Source organism: Sciurus carolinensis, chromosome 3 (assembly GCF_902686445.1).
Source record: "Sciurus carolinensis chromosome 3, mSciCar1.2, whole genome shotgun sequence".
Taxonomy (NCBI): domain Eukaryota; kingdom Metazoa; phylum Chordata; class Mammalia; order Rodentia; family Sciuridae; genus Sciurus; species Sciurus carolinensis.
The window spans coordinates 31,837,613-31,853,204 of NC_062215.1; the positions used below are offsets into that span (position 1 = coordinate 31,837,613).

The 15,592-nt window shown below is 45.6% G+C and overlaps 1 long non-coding RNA gene across 2 annotated transcripts; it reads right to left on the reverse strand.

Moving 5' to 3' along the window:
• LOC124980271 (uncharacterized) lies at window positions 1-15,468 on the reverse strand. 2 transcript variants are annotated; one of them, XR_007107772.1, is made up of 4 exons: window positions 15,210-15,468; window positions 11,730-11,931; window positions 9,774-10,097; window positions 1-369 (listed from the first exon to the last, which is right to left on the reverse strand). It is a non-coding gene; the product is annotated as an uncharacterized LOC124980271 (long non-coding RNA). The 2 variants fall into 2 exon arrangements; XR_007107771.1 differs by lacking the exon at window positions 1-369 and adding an exon at window positions 7,415-9,521.
• Between the last annotated feature and the right edge of the window lie 124 nt (window positions 15,469-15,592).

A 15,592-nucleotide genomic window follows, 5' to 3' on the forward strand; every position in this document is an offset into this window, starting at 1 on the left:
AACATGGAGTCTCAGAGCAAAATGGAGTCTGTTTAGTCATTTCCCTTAGAGTCTGGCCTATAACATTCTCATGGAGCCAGATCTGTCAGCCCATCACATTAGTTTTTTTATCTGACAGTTTCTATGGGTCAGGAATTCAGGCGTGGCTTACCTGGGTCTTCTACCTTTGTCTCTCACACAGAGCTGCAATTGAGATGTTGGCCCGAGTCACAGTTGTCTCAGACTCAACCGGGATAGAATCTGCTTCCACACTCACCCATGAGGTCACTGGGAAGGTTCAGTTCCTCACAGGGCTGTTGAACTCAGGGCCTCCGTCCACTCCTGGGCATGCGAACCTTTCCATAGGACAGCTCCCAACAAGGCAGCTGGCTTCCTCAGAGCAAGGAAGATGAGTCAGAGGGAGAAAGTAGAACACAAGAAAGACAGAAGTCACTGTCTAACAGAACCTCAGAGGTTATGCATCATCACTGTCACCTATTCTATTCTTTAAAATCAAGTCAATAGGTCCAGTCCACACTGCAGTTTGCACAGGGCGTGAGCAGGAGATGGGCATTTCCAGGAGTTGGTTAGAAGCTGCCAACTACAGGGGCCCAACACGTACTCTCTCCTACTTCCCTCACCTCAGAACTCTTCTTATCAGGAGTGAGGTCAGAGGAGAAAGCATGACCCTGTGTGACTCTCCTCATTTATCCTTCCCACTGGTAAAAAATGTGCTCACCGGGGCATTTTAAGCTTCTCAGGAGGCCTACCTGATTTCCAGTCCATCTTTCCACAAGGGATGGGTATTAGCAAAACCCTTAAGAATTGCATCCAAGCTGATGCAGTGGCATATACCTACAGTAACCACTACATGGGAGGCTGAGGCTGGATTGCTTGAGCCCAGAAGTTTGAGGCCAGCCTGGGAAACAGTGAGACCCTATCTCAAAAAAGCATGGGTGGGATTGGGAGTGTTGCTTAGTGGTAGAGTGCTTGTCAGCATGCTCAAGGAATGGGGTTTGCTCCCTAGTACCATAAAGAAAGAAGGAAGGAAGGAAGGAAGGAAGGAAGGAAGGGAGGGAGGGAAGAAGGAAGTTTTTTTTTCATTCAGGAAAAAACTACATTTCCCAGCCTCCCTTGCAGTTTGGTATGGCCATGTGACTAGGTTATGGCCAATAAGACATTAACAGAGTGTTTTCCAGCAGTAGCTGGAAACCTTTAACCTCTTTTCTTCCTCTTCCTAGCTAATATGTAGATGCAACCCTTTGGGATCATGAACATAGGGACCCTATCAGGTATGGTGGGGATTTGCTGGAAGAAGTTCAAGTTCCTGAGGATTTTAAGAGGTAGACTTTCCACTTTCCTCTTTGTATATGGGACAGAAATAAATTTCTATCTTAAGCAATTTTTAATGTGGGTTTTCTTTCTTTTTTTTTTTTTTTTTTGGTGCTGGGGATTGCATGCAAGGCAAGTACTCTGCCAACTGAGCTATAGCCCCAGCCCCTGAATTTGAGTTTTCTACCACTTATAGTTAAGACTAAATCTAACAAAATAATGTGTGTGTGTGTGTGTGTGTGTGTGTGTGTGTGTGCTGGAGATTGAACCCTGGGCTTCCTCCATACATGCTAAGCTCACCTTCTACCATTCAGTTACACCCCCAGTTCCCTGAATCTAAGTTAGTGTGAATCTAGAAATTGAGAAAGGTATGGTCCCACTCTTCTTCATAAGCCTGGAGAAACTGAGAATTACTGCCACAGGAAAAAGTATTTCAAGTGTACTTTGAGACCGGGTTGGGAGGTTTGACTTTGCATGTGTTCAACATTAAAAAAAAAAAAGAAAAAAAAGGTAGTAACCACAGCAGGAAATTCCAAGTAAAATTATAGAATCCACAGCACTCAACCTTCAATTTAGTTGCCCCAGTTATCAAGGGAATCACAAGGAGTTAGGGGTAGGGAAGCAGCCTTCTGCCTGTTTATCTTGTTTCCAAGGATGACGCCCCTACTCCGAGAGCTATTAAAAGGTCGCTTGAGAAGCACGAAAAATAAAGTGGCGCTGGCATCTACGGGGAGCACGTTTGATGCCACTCCTGGGAGGAGAACCTGCTTTAATTTGGTCAAGTTCAAGTCAAGCCCTGTTTTTATATGGACTAGGAAATAGAAACCTCTGGGAAAATATTTTAAAATAAAAATGTCAATCGAAAGGGAAGAAAGCCCAAACCGAAAGGAAGTTGTGTTAGCGTGTACAGGGTTACAATGAATTGAGTCTGGGGAAAACACAGATGCTTGGGGGCTTGGATCTACTAAAAGTTACGATGGGGAAATCAGGTTTTTGGTTCTTCAAAAAAAAATTGTGGTCACTTGCAGGGACAGTGAAGGGAGTGCAGAATTTTGCTGTGATGGTTTACATTCATCTTGGCATGTGATCTTTCCTGACCAGGAGAATTTGTCAGCAGAGACGGGAATGTAGCTCAGCGGGGGAGCATAGGCTTACCATGTGTGAGGCCCTCGGATCAACCTCCAACACAAAAAAAAGAGAGAGAGAGAGAGAGAGAAGAAAGAAAGGAAGAGAGAGAGAGAGAAGGAAGGAAGAAAGAAAAAGAAAGAAAGGAAGGAAGGAAGGAAGGAAGGAAGGAAGGAAGGAAGGAAGAAAGAAAAAGAAAGGAAGGAAGAAAGAAAGAAAAAGAAAGAACTTGTCAGTAGTAACAACCAGTGTCAGTATCCAGTGCATCAACATCAGGCCTATTGATGATGGGTGAGGAACAGGAGGGAGCCTGGCTGGACACAGGGAGGGGAGCCGCAGTGGGCGTGGCCCTGTTGTTTCTGGAATATTCACGTGGGCACAGGAGCACACACTTGTAGTCCCAACAACCCCAGAGACTGAGGCAGGAGGATCATATATTTGAGGCCGGTCTCAGCAACTTAGCCAAATAAAATTAAGGGGCTGTGGTTGTGGCTCAGTGGTAGAACGCTTGCCTCACCTGTGCAAGGCACTGGGTTCAAGCCTCAGCACCATATAAAAATAAATAAATAAAGATGTTGTGTCCACCTACAACTAAAAAATATTTTTTTAAAAATAAATAAAATTGGGGGCTGGGGAGATAGCTCAGTTGGCAAAGTGCTTGCCTTGCAAGCACAAGGCCATGGGTTCAATTCCCAGCACCACCAAAAAAAAAAAAAAACTTCAAAAATAAATAAAATTTAAAAAGGAATACAATCATACAATGCCTCCAAAGCCAGTGTAATTAGTAAGATGCATGCAGACATTATTGGCCCATTCTATTAGAATCATAAATTATGAACCTTCTGCTGGTCAAATTATCCATGTATGTGTAGAGTTCAGGATGTTTCTGATTTCGTAAGTTTTTCAGAATAGGTACTTCCTTTCAGAGTGACAGGGTAGGTTGTAAAACATGGGAATAAAAATCTATATTCCCTTGGGGGAAAAGTCCTGTGTTTAATCAGTGATAGGTGTTTTGAAAATGGATTTAACATTATATTCCAGTGTGTTCTACCAGCTCTTTGTTGCCGTGTGTGTGTGTGTGTGTGTGTGTGTGTGTGTGTGTGTGTGTGTGTCTGTGTGTGTTAAAGCCACCCAGCTGCTGCCACAGCTCCTGGAAGGCTGTTTTTGTTCCTTGCTCACTTTCCCTTTAAGGGTTTGAGTGTTTCAGCGGGCAAAGTTCCAAGTGCCCTCTGGACTAATTGGCACAGGTGAGAATTTTCCAACTTGGAAGAGAAAGAACCTATTCACCGGGGAAGGCTCTTCAAGGTAATCGGCCCAAGAGGTTCTTGCCACTGCCTTTGGCAACCTTTGGGGACAAACCTCTCTCCCTGTTAGGAGGAGCTAGGAGCCCAGGCATGGGGGAAAACAGAACAGATTTGCTGAGACCTTTGAAACCAGTGACCTTCAGAGATGAACAAGTAGAGGAAAGGCCAGTGCAGTCAAAGGCAGCTGACCTTTTCCTCCCCAGCAAGGGGACTGCTTGGCCTTACTGGCTGTTCCCATTTCCCCCACTCTGTAAGGAGCTCGGGTTTGGGGGCTAGCTGAGGAACCCTGGCAGGGAAAGCAGTCTTGTGGGATTGAGCAAGCTTCCTGGTCTGGGGGAGGCTCCAAGAGGAGGCTGGGTGTCTAGGGCAGGGAGTATGTGTCTGGAGCGGGAGAGCAAGGAACAACAGGGAGAAGAGAGAAGGGCTCCCAGTCACCTCCTCCCACCCTGGCGTGGGGAAAAGGCCAAGGGAGGAGGGTGCCGAGCAACTGGACTGAGCGGGGAAGCATAAAACTGAAATTGTGTTTTCCAGCACATCCCCTCCCGGGGGCTATGCTCTGGAACCTTCCGTACAGTTCTGATGCTCACCGTGGCCTTGAACGTGGGGAGTGCATTCCCCACGTGGGGAAACAGCAGATGCTGAGTGGCCTGCTGATGGTGGGTGGGGAACAGGAGGGAGCCTGGCTGGGCAGGAAGGCGGGGAGCCCCAGCAGGCGTGGCCCTGTCATTTCCCACCCCAGTCCTGGAGAAAGGCAGAAGGGAGACAAGAGCCACAGGTGTCTTCAGTGGAGAAGCGGAGCTCAAAGCCAAGCTGAAAGGCAGCCCTTAAGAGGGCTCCCAGGCTGGGGGTGAAGGCAGGGCTGCCTGTCTCCAAAGCACGTGTCTTAATTATCTGGACATGCATGACCCTCCTCCTACCCCTGGTCAGGGCTCTAGAGCATCTGAAATTAGTGGCCAAGAGTGGCCCCTGTTTCTGGTAAGAGGAACTCAGCATGGGGCATAAATTCATGAGGTTTGGAGCAGATTCTCTGGGTTTGGATCCTAACTCTAGCTCTGTTTACTAGTGTCTGACCTTGGACAACCTGCTAAGATTCTCTATACCTCAATCCATTCAACTGCAAAAGCAAGACAGTGATGGTACTTTCTTGGAAGGTAACTGGGGGTTGGCGAAAGCCCAGGGGGCCTCCCCTTGGTGTCTTTCTGCATGGTTTGGCCAAACCACAACTAGAGCCGCATGGTGTCAGCTCAGCAAAGGGAGTTGTTTTGAGAATCGCTGGGAAACCTAGATTGGCCAAAATGGAACAAGTTATGTCAAAGCCATTTGTTCGTGCGTGGGTTTCTTTGTTCATTTGTGTGATACTGGGGATTGAACCCACGAGCACCCTAGCGCTAAGCTACAACCACAGTCCTTTTTATTTTTTGAGACAGGATCTTACTAAGTTGCTGAGGCTGGCCTCAAACTGTGATCCTCTTGCCTCTGCCTCCAGAGTCACTGGGCTTACAGGTCTATGCCACTGTACCCAGCTTAAGTCAAACTCATTTGCGATGAATCAAACAGTATGCTTTTTCCTCCATTTGGGGCAGGTCTCCATATGAGCAGTCCCTCTCCCCAAGACATTCCTAAAGGCTTTTGTCACTGAAGACTGCCATTTGTAATGTTCACTCCTCCTGAGAGGCCACGCCCCATCCTGGACCCTCCAGGAGCCACCCCCACCCCCCTTAAGATCTCATTCCTCTCAACCATAGGACAGGTAAGAACCATAGTGACTAGAAGGGGGCGCTACAGAAGACCCTGCAGGTAAGGGTTCATGCCATCTCCCCAGGGAAGTCCCAGAAGTGGGAGGACAGCAGGGCTCACTGCAGTAATAGGAATAATAGCCATCCTGCTGGAGGGGGTCCTGTTCTAAGTGCTTTATAACTTAATTCAATTAATCATCAACCTGAGCTGGGACTGTTTATTCTACTCATTTTACATGCGAGGAACTTAAAGCGATGCAAGTTAAAATACCTTTCCTAAGATGACACAGTTCAAAAGTGGCAGTTGAGAGAACTGAACCCAGTCTGTGCTCAGGGCCCACACTCTTAACCAGAAAATACTGCACAGAACCATATACGTGAGATCACATTCAAAAATATAAAGTGCTCCAGAAATAGAGATTGGAGTATATGTTCTTGGTATGGTTTGAGTGTGTCCCCAAAAGTCCATGTGTTGGAATCTTAATTCCTCTATGTGACAGTGTTAGGAGATGAGGACCAGGGGGAGCTGTTTGTTTCATGGGGGGTAGAACCCATGAATGGATCAATGTCATTCTATTGAGAGTGAGTTCTTGCCCTTGCCCTTGACCTTCCAATTTCCCATGTGGGTTGAAGCAGTATATGGCCCTAAGCAGAAACTGAACAGATGCCAGTTCCACACTCTTGGGCTTCCCAGCAACTAGAACTGTGAGCCAGAATAAACCTCTTTTATTTATTAATTACAGAGTCTCTAGTAATCTGTTATAGCAATAGAAAATGGACTAAGAGTCTTATTAATAATGGATAGCAGCATTATATTTTAACAGATATTATGATTTTTTGAGACATTTAACTCATTGTGTGTGAAAAATTTCTCCTTGAATAGCTCAGAGTCATCACAAACTCAATATTTCTTAAAAGAGAAGCTTAATTATTTTTCCTATCATGTCCTCCAATCCCTTCTTTTTCTTTTGATCTATACTGTAGCAAATGGCTCTACCTCTTATCTTCCCCCCACCCACCACCCAGACATTCTCTACTTGAAGGCTGCAAGGACCTTTCTGAAACAATGTTGGCTTGGATGTGGGGAATGAGAGAGAGGGAGGAACCATGGGTGGCTTTCCATTTTCTGGCTTGAAATTAGCGATCATGGTAGGGCAGATTGTGGAAGGAACAGGTTTGGACCTGTTAACTTGCAGATGTCTGGGTTTATTAAAAGGGTGACATTCAGCAGTGGCTCAGCCCTCTGATGTGATTGAGTCCAATGCAAACAAGAGAAACAACCACGAAATTGCTTTGGCATTAGTCCAATTAGTCCAACCATACTTTTTTTTTTTTCCTTTGTACTGGGGGGCACTCTGAGTCATATCCCCAGCCCCCCCCCCCTTTTTAAATATTTTTTGTTGTAGATACCTTTATTTTATTTATTTTTTTATTTTTATTTTTTATTTTTTGCAGTGCTGGGGATCGAACCCAGGGCCTTGTGCTTGCAAGGCAAACACTCTACCAACTGAGCTATCTCCCCAGCCCTTTATTTATTTTTAATGTGGTGATGAGGATCAAACTCAGTGCCTCATGCATGCTAGGCAAGCACTGTACCACTGAGCCACAATTCCAGCCCCCCAGCCCTTTTTATTTTAAGACAGTGTCTCACTAAGTTACTGAGGTTGACCTCAAACTTACAATCCTCCTGCCTCAGCCTCCCAGGTCACCGGGATTACAGATGTGTGCCGTGACACCTGACTCGGCCATACTTATTTTTTTAATATTTTTTAGTAGTCAATGAATCTTTATTTTTATTTATTTATATGTGGTGCTGGGGATGGAACCCAGTGCCTCACACATGCTAGGCAAGTGCTCTACCACTGAGTCACAACCCCAGCCCCGACCATGCTTATTTTAACAGCTTTATAAAGCTTGAGTTTCTTATTGATGGAACTATTAAGGACATAAGGAGTCATATAATTTTGGGTTGTACTTTATTTCATGGGTAAACATATGCTGTGGTTGTATTTGGGGTTTCATGAAGGTTGTGGGACTAAGCCTCATGAATGTCAAAAGTCTACTATAAATATAGCAGACAAGGTATTGAACTTATTTCCAATAAAACCTTAGGCAGAATATGAAGGAGCTAGTGGGTGTGTAGTCTGTGGATAGACAATGGCCATCCTTTTCCTAGCACTTACTACGTGCTGGGCATTGTGTTAAATATCCCAGTTCAGTCCCCACATTATTTGTTATCCAGTTTACATGTGAGAAAAACAAGGTTCAGAGAAGTTAAGTAACTTCCTTAGGGTCACAGAGCCAGCAAGGGGCGGAGTCTATATTTGGACCCTGGTCTGGGTTGATTGGAAAGCTTAGGTTTCTCTGCAGACTATGTTGTCTTTGGTTGCAGAATAGATTCTCTGAGAAACAGGGGCTGACATGAAGTGGAAATGGGAAAGGCTTATTGGAGAGCAAACCCCTGGAAGGGGAAGACCCCATTAAAGACTTGTTAAAGTTGTTGCCAGCCCAATGGGGAGCTCTGAGGCAAAGGCTGCCTGCCCATTAGAAGGTTCGACTTGGGCAGAGATGGTGAGACCTGTGTCATCACCTTGCTTGGCACTTGGCTTGGCCCCATGAGAAGCATGGACCCAGCTCACAAGTCAGGTTGGACCCTCAAGGCTGTCTGTCTGCTGAACCCCCTGCAGCTGGGCAGTGAGTCCATCCTTAAGCAGAGAACTGACCAGTGCATCTCCCCATCTGCTTCTGGCTTCACACATTGCCAGACACTTCTCACCCAAGTAAAAGCAGTGTATTGGCTATTTATTGCAGTGTAACAAGTTGTCCCACAATGTAGTAGCTTAAAGCAACAAAGCCTCTGTTACCTTACGTTTTTCATGATCCTGGAATCTAGGCGTGGCTTTGTGCCACCTCTGGCTAAAGATCCTACGTGAGACTGCAGGCAAGCTGTGAGCTAGGGCTTCAGTCTCATCTGAAGGCTCAGTGGGAAGGAAAATCTTGCTGCTGTGGCTGTGAGCAGGTGGCGGTTCCTCATCACATGGGCCTCGCCACAGGCTGCTCATGATATGGCAGCAGCTCCCTCCAGGGTAAGCAATGTGAGACAGAAAGAAGACCAAAGATAACTCAGGGGTGCTTAACCACTGAACCACATCTCCAGCCCTATTTTGTATTTTATTTAGAGACAGGGTCTCACTGAGTTGCTTAGGGCCTCACTAAGTTGCGGAGGCTGGCTTTGAACTCACAATCCTCCTTCCTTGGTCTCCCTAACCACTGGGATTACAGGATATGCCACCACTTCCGGCTAATATAGGTCATATATAAGACATTCTATGCTGTGGTCCAAACGAGTCCCCTGGATTCCTTTGTTGGAGATTTGAGCTGCATTGGGAGGCAGCATTTGGGGAGCTTTGGTCATGAGGGTTCTGCTCTCATGAGTAGGTGAATATTTCTATTTAAGGGCTTGTAGGAGTGCGTTCTTCCTCCCCTTCTCTTTTGCCATGTGAGGACTCAGCCCAAAAGCCCTTGTCAGCTGCTGGCATGTTGATCTCGGACTTCCTGGCCGCCAGAACTGAATCCATTTCTGTTTTTGTTGTTGTTGTATTTTATTTTATTCTTTTATTTTATTCTTTTATTTAGATGTGGTGCTGAGAATCAAACCCAGTGCCTCACACATGCTAGGCAAGCGCTCTACCACTGAGCCACAACTCCAGCCTCTCCATTTCTGTCCTTTTTAATCTCCCCAATCTCAGGCGTTCTGTGATAGCCACACAGAACACGAAGCCATCCTATAACTTCTGGTCTGTTCCATTTGTTAGAAGTGGGTCGATATATTCAATGCACACTCAAGGGAGGTTCAAGTTCAAGAATACCAGGAGGTGGGGAACATTGGCAGGCCTAAGAGGGTGAGGCATGTATTCAAATAAACAGCACTGGCGACCATGGTAAGACTGGCTCCCAGGAGTCAGGTGTGGCCTTAGGTCTCACTTCATCCACCCCGACTCCTTTATGTGCTTGGGATTCATCACGCCTCTGGCACCATGAGCTTCTGTAATAAGACAAGGAAATAATAGGAACTGCTATCGTCGTGTGTTGTACAGTGATAATAAGCTGTATTTGGCCTTTACCTGGACTTGTAAAACTAAAATCATAAAATGCAGCAGGCGCCTGTGACAATCTTGCTGTGTGGCCGGATGACACTCCTGAACACTTTATCTATGATTTGAGTGGGGGCTCCTAGTCTAGTCTGGTCTTTATCAATGAAGACCAGAGCTTGACTGGGCTGAAAATCACTACTTACCCCCTGGACTTTTGGAGCAAACTGTCAGCAGCACTGTGACCAGAGGACTCCATGTCGCTCTGTCTCTTGACTGCCCCGGCGGCCGTCCACACTATCACTGATTGCCGATCGACCGTTGTCACCGAGCCCAGACGACTAACCACCGCTCCAGCAACAATGACTGCCATCTCAAACATCCAGCCTCCGACTCATCGGATATCTGAGGGCATCCGGGGACATCCAAGGAGCAGAGGGAGGCTATGGTCGAGAAGAATCCCTTCGGTCTTATTGACTGACTTCTTGGCTAAGAGACGTTGCATTGAGTAAGTCCGAGGGGATTGGACTCTAGGTGAATAAGAGGGTGAATCTTCAATGTATTTGTTACTTACTATTATTAGGAATATGAAATTGACTTGCTATTATTGGGAATGGTAAGTCGAGTGTGTACTGCATGAATAAAATCCACTTGTTGGAACCAAACTCGATTCCTCTCTTACTGCTCGCAACAGCTTCTGAGAACAGAATGACAAATGAGGCACACTTCCTATTCTTGAGGAGCTGGTGTTCAGTGGCATAATCTGTTCCCATTGCACAAAGGAGGAAAGGAAAGGTCATGCAGTACATGGCTGAGCTAAGAGGCTGAAAGCTGGCCAGTGTGACTTCAAGGCCAGTCATTTTTGCAAAGACAGCATCTCCCTGAATCGATAAGTCCGAAAACATCACGAGGCACCTTTGACGCCTTGTCTAAAAACAGTTTGGAGAAAGAAAGAAATCACAAGGAATATGTAGTCAACAGTTCTACCTATGCGAAGTTCAGAAACAGGTGCTGGTTTGGTGGGGCACATGCGGCAGTAACAGCGAAGAAGAAAGCAAGAAAGTGATTTCCCTGTGTTAGGACAGTGGCCTCCTTGGAGGGAAGCGGGCACTCGGGTTTCTGGGGAGCTGAATACTGTTCTAGACCTGGTGGTGAATATATGGATGTTTAATTTATAGTAACACTTTAAACCACATACACGTCTTATTTATTATTCTGTGTATGGCATATCTCACAACAAATAAAATCACAACCAGAACTATTATGTTGTGTGGGAAACTATTTGCCAGGTGCAGGTGCCTGTGATGTCAGGTAAAGGGTGTTTGCAAAGACACACAGGTAGAAAGTCTTCAAGGTCTGGGCAGTTTCCTACTCAGGTGGAGTCATGCCTGGCTGTTCTTTCTTTCTTTTCTTTTCTTTTCTTTTCTTTCTTTCTTTCTTTCTTTCTTTCTTTCTTTCTTTCTTTCTTTCTTTCTCTTTCTTTCTTTCTCTCTCTCTCTTTCTCTCTCTCTCTCTCTCTCTTTCTTTCCTTTCCTTCCTTCCTTCCTTCTTTCCTTCTTTCTCTCTTTCTCTCTCTCTCTCTTTATCTCTTTCTTTCTTTCTTTCTCTCTCTCTCTTTCTTTCTTTCTTTCTTTCTTTCCTTTCTTTCCTTTCTTTCCTTCCTTCCTTCTTTCCTTCTTTCTCTCTTTCTCTCTCTGTTTCTCTTTCTTTCTTTCTTTCTTTCTTTCTCTTTCTTTCTTTCTTTCTTTCTCTCTTTCTTTCTTTCTTTCTCTCTCTCTTTCTTTCTCTCTCTTTCTCTCTTTCTTTCTCTCTCTCTTTCTTTCTTTTTTTTTTCTTTCTCTCTCTCTTTCTCTCTCTCTCTCTCTCTCTCTCTCTCTCTCTCTCTCTCTCTCTCTCTGTGTACCAGGGATTGAACTCAGGAGCACTCAACCACTGAGCTACATCCCCAGCCCTTTTCTGTATTTTATTTAGCAATAGAGTCTCACCGAGTTGCTTAGGGCCTTGATAAGTTGCTGAGGCTGGCTTTGAACTTATGATCCTCCTGCCTCAGCCTTCTGAGCTCCTGGGAATACAGACATGTGTCACCGTGCCGACCTGGCTTTCAGTCCTCAATGTGTATTGTGCCCCAAGTAAATGGAGGAGGACAGAGCTTGCTAGATTACCTTGCCATTTGATACAACTTGTCTGAGCAAGTTGGGTTTTTCCTGTTGCCGAAGGGCTGCTGAAGAATGAAACTTGATTCACATTGTAACAACAGCCGCTCAGAGCTCCACAAAGCCAGAGCAGCCTTGTACAGAAGGTGAGGGACGCTCACTCCCGGGATACCTCCCATTAACAAAGTCTTAATGGATTCCCTTTCAGAACCTGTCAAAAAAGCAGAGAGGAATTTTAGGGTGGGCTTTCTTTGCTTCTGTGAAGCCTCCCCTGGAAATACATGAGGGGGATTCAGAATTGGATTCCATCTATGGATGGCATGGGAGTGACAGGAAAAGGCTTCCTGAACTCTTTGGGAGATTCTGATCTGGTTCTATCCAGTGCTGCTCTGCTTTGCTTTCTGAATTACCAGTTCTCTAGATGCCCCAGGCCCATGACCATGTTCTGATCTGCACTTGGTGGGGTGGTTACCTGGGCGACAGGCAGGGTCGCATGGGGTTGAGGTGTGTTTTAGGGCTCAGAGAAAGTGTCCTTCTACTCTCAGTGGAGATGGGGTGGGACAGGCAAAACTGCTAGATAAAGGACCCCCATTAATTAATTAATTAATTAATCGATCAATCATTTTTGTAGTACTGGGGATTGAACCCAGAGGCATTCTACCGCTGGGCTATATACCCAGCCCTTTTTATTTTTTATTTTGAGATATAACCCCACAGGTATAGTCAACAAAAGAAAAAAATAAACAAGTTGGACTTCAAGAAAATTAAAAAGTTAGCATTAAGAGATATTCACTGGGCTGTGGTTGGAGCTCAGTGGTAGAGCACTTGCCTAGCACGTGTGAGGTACTGGGTTTGATCCTCAGCACCACATAAAAATAAATAAACAAAAAATAAAGATATTGTATCCATCTACAACTAAATTTTTGTTGTTGTTGTTTTTAAAGAGAGATTCACTGAGGATGTAGCTTAATGGTAGAGCACTGGCTTAGTATGGCTGAGGCCCCAGGTTTGATCTCCAATACTACAAAAAAAAAAAAAAAAAAAGATGAAAACAATTACAAATCATGTATGAATAAGGGGTTAAATTCCAGAATATCCAGAGTTTTTGGAGAACTAAAACTCAACAAGAAATATCCTGACTCAAAAATGGACAAAGGAGTTGAACAGACATTTCTCCAAAGAAGACATAAACATAGGAAAACATGCTCAACCTCAGTAATCACGAGGAAAATCACAAGGCACCACCGCACACCCATCAGGCTGAATACTGCATAAACACACAGAGGGAGAAAATAACAAACCTCAGTAAGGATAGGGAGAAATTGGAACCCTTGTGCGCGGTTGCTGGAAATACAAAATGATTCAGTCACAGTAGAAAGTAGCATTGTGGTTCCTCAAATTAAAAACAGAATCGCCATGTGATTCAGCAGTTCTACTTCTAGGGCAAAACCCAAAATATTCAAAAGCAGAGTTTCAAAGAGATGGCTGCACACCCATGTTCACTAACAGCACAATTCACAGTAACTAAAATGTGAAAGCAAGTCAAGTGTCCATCAAGACAATGACCAGCAAACCCTGGCTGTACTTACAGGATTCACCTTAAGTTGAGGTGCTCAGCATAGTCAAATTAAAGACACAAATTAGATGGTGGTTGCCAGGAGTTGGGGAAAAGGGAGATGGGAGTTGTTATTTGATGGGAAAGAGTCTCAATTTTTACAAAAGGAAAAGGGTTTTGAATGGTACCATGGATTTAATGCCACGGAACTCTACACTTAAGAATGGTTAAGACTGGGAATGGTGGTGTGCATCTGTATTCCCAGCTAGCAGGAGGCTGAGATGCCCAGGAATTTGAGGACAATCTGGGCAACAGAACAAGTTTCAAAGAAGAAAAAGGGGTGAGAAGCATGGGGGATGTGGCTCAGTGGCAGAATGCTCGCCTGGTGTCTAAAGCCCTGGGTTTGATCCCAGTACTGTAAACACAAAAGAAAACATAAACAGGATGCTTTTTTTTTTTTTTTAAGTTAAAATGGTAAATTTTAGGTTAAGTATATTTTACAACTAAAATAAAAGGGAGGACAGAGGGAAGGAAGGAAGGAAGAGAAGAGCCAAGTCAGGAAAACACATGAAGAGCCTAAAAAGAGTTACTGCTGAGAGAAAGGAGCCAGTCTGAAAATGATACAGTTGTATGATTTTCACCATGTGACCTTCCGGACGTTGTGGAAAAGGCAAAACTATGCAGACAGTAAAAAGATCAGTGATTACCAGGGACTGGAGGGAAGGTGGGAGGAAAAGGTAGAACAGGGGATTTTTAGAGCAATGAAACTATTTTGATACTGCACATGATATTATGTATTTATCAAAACTAATAAAATCACACAACCCCAAAAGTGAACCCTAATGTAAACTATGGACCTCAGTTACTGCTGGTGTATCAACATTGATTCACCAAGCATAACAAATGTAGCCCGCTAAGGCCAGATATTAATAAAAGGGAAACTGCATGGGACAAAGGGGTGTATGGGAACCCGATGCACTCTGCTTCAATTTTCTCCAAACCAAAAACTGCTCTAAAAAATAAAGTCTGTTTATTAAAAAAAAAAAAAAAAAAGAGAGAGAGAGAGAGAGAAATCCACCTTAGACATTTCTCAAAAAGGGAGAGTTGTTGAAATAAATCATCAGAGTTAGATTTGATTAACTTTCAATGGACTTGGATGTGTAGCTCAGTGGGACAGAGTACCTAGCAATCTCCAGCATGAGAAAGGGGAGAAGAGAGGAGTGGGGAGGAGAGGAGGGGAAGGGAGAGGGGAGGAGGGGAAGGAAGAGAAAGAGAGAGGGGAGGGGAGGAGAGGAGGGGGAAGGGGAGGAGAGGAGCAGGGAGGGGAGAGGAGAGGAAGGGGAGGAGAGGAGCAGGGAGGGGAGAGGAGAGGAAGGGAGAGAGGAGGGGAGGGGAGGAGAGGAAGGGAGGAGGGGAGGAGAGGAAGGGAGAGGGGAGGGGAGGAGAGGAGGGGGAAGGGGAGGAGAGGAAGGGAGAGGGAAAGGGAAGAGAAGGGAGAGGGAAAGGGAGGAGAGGAGAAGATAAGAGAGGAGGGGAGGGGAGGGGGAGAGAGGAAAGGAAAGGAGAGGGGAGGGGAGAGAGAAGGGAGAGGAGAGGAAGGGAGAGGGGAGGGGAGAAGAGGAAGGGAGAGGGGAGGGGAGGAGAGGAAGGAAGAGGGGAGGGGAGGAGAGGGTGTGGGGAGGGGAGGGAGAGGGAAGGGGAGGAGAGGAGAAAAGAGGAAAGGAGGGGAGGGGAGGAGAGGAGAGAAGAAGGGATAGGGGAGGAAAGGAAGGGGGGGGAGAGGAGAAGAGTTGGGGGGAGGGAGAACTTTGAATGACTGAAATAAAATTGTTACCATCCAGAAGGATTCTACATTCAGAATTTCTCTGACTCCGAAATTCTCATATCACATTAAAGGGAAAAAAATGGAGACACACATAAAAACACACCATCACCTCTTACTCTGCAAACGTGCCTTCCAATCTACCCATCTCAGCTTTCGAATGTCACCATTCCGTACTCGCTGCCTTTGTTTTCTGGTTCTGCAACAGGGCGACAGTTGCAAAGATGGGGTGTGCAGAGAGGACCCCAGAAACGTGATGAGCGTTGGGGGAGGCTGAAATACGGGTCCAACCACCCGTGCGAACACTGCCTCTCTGCCTGGGAGCTGCCTCCACCGAGGGTGGCCGGCGCGCCGGGCGATGTTAGCACCCTTCCCTCAGGAAGGAGTGGCCACGATTTTGTTTCTTAACTGTTGAGTGCCAGCTTCCTGCCAATCCTAGAGGACACGCCCTGTTCCCGGCTGGGGCTAATGAAAGTGAAAGGTTCTGACAGTCCC